The 7366-nt window shown below is 43.9% G+C and overlaps 1 protein-coding gene across 4 annotated transcripts in view; it reads right to left on the minus strand.

The window, feature by feature from the left end:
- USF3 (upstream transcription factor family member 3) overlaps window positions 1-7366 on the minus strand; it is a 78500-nt gene extending 71134 nt beyond the window's left edge. For all 4 annotated transcript variants that reach the window (XM_039497402.1, XM_039497409.1, XM_039497396.1 and 1 more), the window contains exon 1: window positions 7130-7366. The gene's annotated coding sequence lies outside the window, so the exon portion shown is untranslated. The remainder of the gene's footprint in view (window positions 1-7129) is intronic.

Consider the following 7366-nt stretch of genomic DNA (forward strand, 5'->3'; position numbering starts at 1 on the left):
CTTAAACATAATGCTGACCACCGGTGACACCTAACGGCAGCAACAACGGTCCAATTAATTACTTTTATTACAATGGATACTAACTTCTTTACTTATTTTAGGTCAGCATCAAAGGGAACAGGTGCAATTGAATACACATTTTATAATAGTGAGCCATGCATTTCACTCACTACACTTGCAGTTAAGTCTGATCACAGAAAGATTAAAAATTTGACCCTCCATCTATTTCCATCAGATATTTTTGTGCAGGATAGCAAATACATTGGAAGAAAACAAAACAAATTTTGACAGATGCATCTAACAGTAGTAACATATGTTTTGTCAGATATCATTTGCTGACTATTCAGACAAAAAGGAAATATGCCAACTCCCAAAAAAATCCTTTATCTGCCCTCTCTGTAGAACATGTAGCTTGAACAAAGCATTCATATTAGGGCTGTCAAGTGATTAAAAAAAGTAATCATGATTAATCACACTGGTAAACAATAAGAGAATACCATTTATTTAAATATTTTTGGATGTTTTCTACATTTTCAAATATATTGATTTCAATTACAACACAGAATACTAGTGTACAGTGCTCCCTTTATATTTGTTTTTGATTACACCTATTTGCACTGTAAAAAAAAGTATTTTTCAATTCACCTAATTGCAATACAGTATTGCAATCTCTTTATCATGAAAGTTGAACTTACAAATGTAGAATTATGTACAAAAAACTGCACTCAAAAACAAAACAATGTAATAACTTTAGAGCCTACAAGTCCACTCAGTCCTACTTCTTGTTCAGCCAATCGGTCAGACAAACAAGTTCATTTACATTTGCAGGAGATAATGCTGCCTGCTTCTTGTTTACAATGTCATCAGAAAGTGAGAACAGGCATTCTCATGGCACTGTTGTAGCTGGCGTCACAAGATATTTATGTGCCAGATGCGCTAAAGATTCATATGTCTCTTCATGCTTCCACCACCATTCAAGGGGACATGCGTCCATCCTGATGATGGGGTCTGCTTGACAACAATCCAAAGCAGTGCAGACCAGCGCATGTTCATTTTCATCCTCTGAGTCAGATGCCACCAGCAGAAGGTTGGTTTTCTTTTTTGGTTGTTCGGGTTTTTTCGTTTCTGCATCTGAGTATTGCTATCTTAAGATTTCTGAAAGCATGCTCCACACCCCATCCCTCTTAGATTTTGGAATGCACTTTAGATTCTTAAACTTTGGGTCAAGTGCCATAGCTATCTTTAGAAATCTCACAGTGGTACCTTCTTTGCATTTTGTCAAATCTGCAGTGAAAGTGTTCTTAAAATGAACAACGTGCTGGGTCATCATCCAAGACTGCTATAACATGAAATATATGGCAGAATGTGGGTAAAAAGAGCAGAGACATACAATTGTCCCCCAAGGAGTTCAGTCACAAATTTAATTAACGTATTTTTTTTAAAATGAGCGTCATCAGCATGGAAGCATGTCCTCTGGAATGGTGGCCAAAGCATGAGGAGGCATATGAATGTTTACCACATCTGGTACATAAATACCTTGCAATGCCAGCTACAAAAGTGCCATGCAAATGCCTGTTCTTATTAACAATGTCACCAGAAAATGAGAAGAGGGCAGCATTACCTCCTGTAAACATAAACAAACTTGTTTGTCTTAGCAACTGGATCAATGAGAAGCAAGACTGAGTGGACTTGTAGGCTCTAAAGTTTTACAATGTTTAGTTTTTGAGTGCAGATATGTAATAAAATCTACCTTTGTAAATTGCACTTTCACAACAAAGACTACAGTACTTGTATGAGGTGAATTGAAGACTACTATTGCTTTTGTTTATCATTTTTACAGTGCAAATATTTGTAATAAAAAATATACACTTTTATTTAATATTTTGGATGTTTTCTATATTTTCATATATATTGTATTCTGTGTTTGAAATCAATTTCAATGGTATTCTATTGTTTAACCCTGCCATTAAAACTGCGATTAACTGCAATTTTTTTTAATCACGATTAATTTGAGTTAATTGCGTGAGTTAACTGCAATTAAACAGCCCTAATTAATATTTAAAATGTTTCAAACATTGATTAGTTCAATAGAAGTCGTTATCAAAATTATCTGCATAACACAGAGTCTGTTAAAGCAAAGGTATTGTGATTATAGAATCATAGAAGATGAGGGTTGGAAGAGACCTCAGGAGGTCATCTAGTCCAACCCCCTGCTCAAAGCAGGACCAATACCAACTAAATCATCCCAGCCAGACCTTTGTCAAGCTGGGCCTTAAAAACCCCTACGGATGGAAATCCACCACCTCCCTAGGTAACCCATTCCAGTGCTTCACCACCCTCTTAGTGAAATAGTTGTTCCTACTATCCAACTTAGACCCACTGCAACTTGAGAGCACTGCTCCTTGTTCTGCCATCTGCCACCACTGAGAACGGCTGAGTTTCATCCTCTTTGGAACCCCTCCCTTCAGGTAGTTGAAGGCTGCTATCAAATCCTCCCTCACTCTCTCCTGCAGACTAAATAAGACCAGTTCCCTCAGCCTCTCCTCATAAATCGTGCCCCAGGCCCCTAATCATTTTTATTGCCCTCTGCTTGACTCTCTCCAATTTGTCCACATCCCTTCTGTAGTGGGGGGGACCAAAACTGGATGCAATACTCCAGATATGGCCTCACCAGTGTCAAATAGAGGGGACTAATCACTTCCCTAAATTTGCTGGCAGTGCTCCTACTAATGCAGCCCAATAAGCTGTTAGCCTTCTTGGCAACAAGGGCACACTGTTGACTCGTATCCCGCTTCTTATCCACTATAATCCCCAGGTCCTTTTCTGCAGAACTGCCACTTACCCAGTCGGTCCCCAGCTTGTAGCAGTGCATGGGATTCTTCCATCCTAAGTGCAGGACTCTGCACTTGTCCTTGGTGAATCTCATCAGATTTCTTTTGGCTCATTCCTCCAATGTGTCTAGGTCACTCTGGACCCTATCCCTAATCTTTCAGCATATCTAAATCTCCCCCCAGCTTAGTGTCATCCGCAAACTTGCTGAGGGTGCAATCTATACCATCATCCATATCATTAATGAAGTTGTTGAACAAAACCGGGCCCAGGACCCACTCCGCTTGATACTGGCTGCCAACTAGACATCGTGCCGTTGATCACTACTCATTGAGCCTAATGATCTAGCCAGCTTTCTAGCCACCTTACAGTCCATTCATCCAATCTTTAACTTGCTGGCAGGAATACTGTGGGAGACCATATCAAAAGTTTTGCTAAAGTCAAGATATATCATGTCCACTGCTTTCCCCATATTCACAGAGCCAATTATCTCATCATAGAAGGCAATCAGGTTGGTCAGGCATGACTTGCCCTTGGTGAATCCATGTTGACTGTTCTTGATCATCTTCCCCTCCTCCAAGTGCTTCAAAATGGATTCCTTGAAGACCTGCTCTATGATTTTTCCAGGTAAGGTGAGGCTGACCAGTCTCTAGTTGCCCGGATCCTCCTCCTTCCCTTTTTTAAAAGATGGGCAATATATTTGCCTTTTTCCAATCATCTGGGACCTCCTCCCATCGCCATGAGTTTTCAAAGATAACGCCCAATGGCTCTGCAATCACATCAACCAACTCCCTCAGATGCATTGCATCCAGCCTCATGGACTTGTGCATTTCTAGCTTTTCTAAATAGTCCTTTACCTGTTCTTTCACCACTAAGGGCTGCTCACCTCCTCCCTATACTGTGTTGCCCAGTGCAGCAGTCTGGGAGCTGACCTTGTCTGTGAAGACCGAGGCAAAAAAAAAAAAAAAGCATTGAGTACTTCAGCTTTTTCCACATCATCTGTCTCTAGGTTGCCTCCCCCATTCAGTAAGGGTCCCACACTTTCCCTGACCTTCTTCTTGTTGCTAACATACCTGTAGAAAACCCTTCTTGTTATCCTTCACATCTCTTGCTAAGCTGCAACTCCAGTTGTGCCTTGGCCTTCCTGATTATATCCCTGCATGCTCGAGCAATATTTTTATACTCCTCCCTCGTCATCTGTTCAAGTTTCTATTTCCTGTAAGCTTCCGTTTTGTGTTTAAGCTCAAAGATTTCTTTGTTGAACCAAGCTGGTTGCCTGCCATATTTGTTATTCTTTCTGCACATCAGGATGGTTTGTTCCTGTGCTCTCAATAAGGTTTCTTTAAAATACAGCCAGCTCTCCTGGAATCCTTTCCCCCTCATATTAGCCTCCCAGGGGATCCTGCCCATCAGTTCCCTGAGGGAGTCAAAGTCTGCTTTTCTGAAGTCCAGGGTCTGTATTCTGCTGCTCTCCTTTCTTCCTGAACTCGACCATCTCATGGTCACTGCTGCCCAGGTTGCCACCCACTTCTACCAATTCTTCCCTGTTTGTGAGCAGCAGGTCAAGAGGAGCATGACCCCTAGTTGGTTCCTCCAGCACTTGCACTAGGAAGTTGTCCCTAACACTCTCCAAAAACTTCCTGGATTGTCTGTGCACTGCTGTATTGCTCTCCCAGCAGATGTCAAGGTGACTGAAGTCCCCCATGAGAACCAGGGCCTGTGATCTGGAAACGTCTGTTAGTTGTCTGAAGAAAGCCTCGTCTATCTCATCCTCCTGGTCTGGTGGTCTATAGCAGACGCCCACCGCAACACCACCCTTGTTGCTCTCACCTCTAAGCTTAACCCAAAGACTCTCAACAGGCTTTTCTCCAGTTTCATACTGGAGCTCTGAGCACTCATGCTGCTCTCTTACATACAGTGCATTCCTCCACCTTTTCTCCCCCACCTGTCCTTCCTGAACAGCTTATACCCATCCATGACAGTGCTCCAGTCATGTGAGTTACACCACCAAGTCTTTGTTATTCCAAATCACATCATGGTTCCTTGACTGTGCCAGACTTCCAATTCTTCCTGCTTGTTTCCCAGGCTTCTTGCTTTTGTGTACATCCACCCAAGATAACTAGCTGAGTGCCCTACTTTCTCAGTAGGGATCAGGAGGCCTCCCCTGTTGCACCCTCCTCCTTGTGTTTCCTCCCGGTATCCCACTTCCCTGCTTACCTCAGGGCTTAGGTCTCCATTCCCCAGTTAACCTAGTTTAAAGCCTAAAGTTTATAGGTTTGAAGTTGTTAGGATAACATGCAAATTGGGATCCATTTTGCATGTTTCCATAAATTTGGTCAAATTCAGAATAGGCATTTCAATTACGGAATTTTGGAATTAAAAGGGAAAGAAGGTGGAACTATTCTAGCCACAGATAAAGAGTTGCTCAAATTCCATTAGAGAGTACCAAGTCACAATGTTACTGTGAGACTTGTACAGCAACAACACTAAAGATACTAGCTGGTTCAGCTAACTGTAGTATATAGGATAAAGTAGTATTCCTTTATGTGAATGAGTTTGTGAACACTCATAGGGTTCACTGTTTTCTATCTCTTAGAAGCCAGCAGAAACCACTCAGAGCAGCAGTATCCATTAAGCTAGGCTTTGTATGTTTTCATACAGTTAATAAATGATTTGGTACTCAACTGTGCCCACGTACCATCTCCATATTATTTTTCTTGCATAACAAGCAAAAGACACCACACTAATAAAGTTTTTAGTTGTTACAAATGTTAATAAATTTAGATATTTTCCTATTCTTAATTTATCTAACAAACCTAAATTCTTAGACTCCATTTGCAGATATAATTTCTGTAGAAGTATTACAGCCAGATTTGCAATGAACTGCTGAATATTGCTTTTTGCTGATTTTTACATGCATACTGCATATTCACGAACAAAGAAAAAAATAAAAATTTGGGAAATATATTTGTCAAATCAGAAATCAAGATTCATCTCTGGGAGTGACATAGCCTTATCTCTTCATAATGGAACAGCAGTGCAGAGATAGGTCACTTAGGATGACCCAGTAATTTTGTTATATAGCCAGTCAAAAGCCAGCTCCTTATTCAACCCTATCATAGAAGTGGCATGGAGGCATAACAAGTGGCAGCATATTGCTCACAAACAAGGGGAGTGGCATATCCCTCTCCTTCAGAGCACTAAGTCACAGAGATGTCTCTCCTGGGGTGTTGTCATATATAGATAGTCAAACCCCAGCTCCTTAATTGTATATTAAATAATCAGATAAGTATTTGGTAATTTAACTGTTTATCACATTCATTCACATTAACTTGATGAACATTCTAAAAATGCAGTTGATATATTTTTAAATAATTATGGCCTTTGAATAAGGAACTGGGAACCACAAGTAAAGACCTAGCCCCATGATTAAGGAACCAACTTCAGTTTCACCTGGTATGGATGCAGCTACAGCAATATAAAGGTATTTATAGTGTTATAGCTTATTCCAATAGAAAAAGCAGAATGAGCTATACTGATATAACAGTATATGTTCCGTATGAGAAAATCCATACAGGGGCTGTACCCGTGTAACTATTTTGATTAAAACCGCCACACCCGGGATAGTCAATTATTTTTTGTCAAGGTCCAAATTTCTTTGTCAAGGTATAGTCAAGGTCCAGATCGAGTGGGGGAGGAGGGGAAAAAAACCCAATACTAATAAGTAAATGAAAAGATTTTGGGGTCAGCTGAAAAGCGTCCAGAAGTCCGGATTTGGCCCATGGCCCATCTACTGACTGCCCAACACCCATGGCCAAAACCGTTATAACCTGTACACACAACTACTGTTCTCCTGGATCTGTCCCAACTGCGAATCCCAGCTCAGGATTAAGGCCTGCGGACTCACCAAGCGAAGGAGCCTTTGGACGGAGCTGGCCTGGGCTGGGGCTACAGCGGGCGCCCTTCCCGCGGGGCGGGTTTACCCGGCGGCACAGACAGACAAAGACGGGGGCGCGCACGGGGGTTTCACATCACGGGTCCGCTCCGGGGGTCCCCGCGAGGGGCCGGCGCCCCGGGCAAAGCCGGATGCTTCCCGCTCCTGGCCCCTCCAGGGCGCCGCCGCTCGGGTCCCCCCGCATCGGCACCAGCCCCGGCAAGGAGTTGGCAGCTCCCCCCGCGCCTCAGCGCCCGGCCCGCAGAGCCCCGCTCCGTTAACGGCTGCGGGACGGGGCGAGCCTGCCCCGGCCCGGCCCAGCAGCCCCCGCCGCTGCGTCCTCCTCCCCCCCCGAGCGGCACTCACCGGCGGGCAGGGCAGACTCGGCAGCCCCGCCGCGGGGACCATCCTCCGGACGGGCGCCCCGCGTCCCCCACAGGCTCCACTCCGATCCCCTCAGCGCCCCTCACTCGCACCCTAACCTGCTGGACGCACACGCGGCCCGCAGCAGCCAATCAACTGCCACGCGCTGTGTTGCCTGCACCAATCGGTGAGCCAGCCGCGGGGGAGACCTGCCCCGTGCCCATCGCTGCCCTGGACTGA

The sequence above is a fragment of the Mauremys reevesii genome, linkage group 1 (assembly GCF_016161935.1).
Source record: "Mauremys reevesii isolate NIE-2019 linkage group 1, ASM1616193v1, whole genome shotgun sequence".
NCBI lineage: Eukaryota > Metazoa > Chordata > Testudines > Geoemydidae > Mauremys > Mauremys reevesii.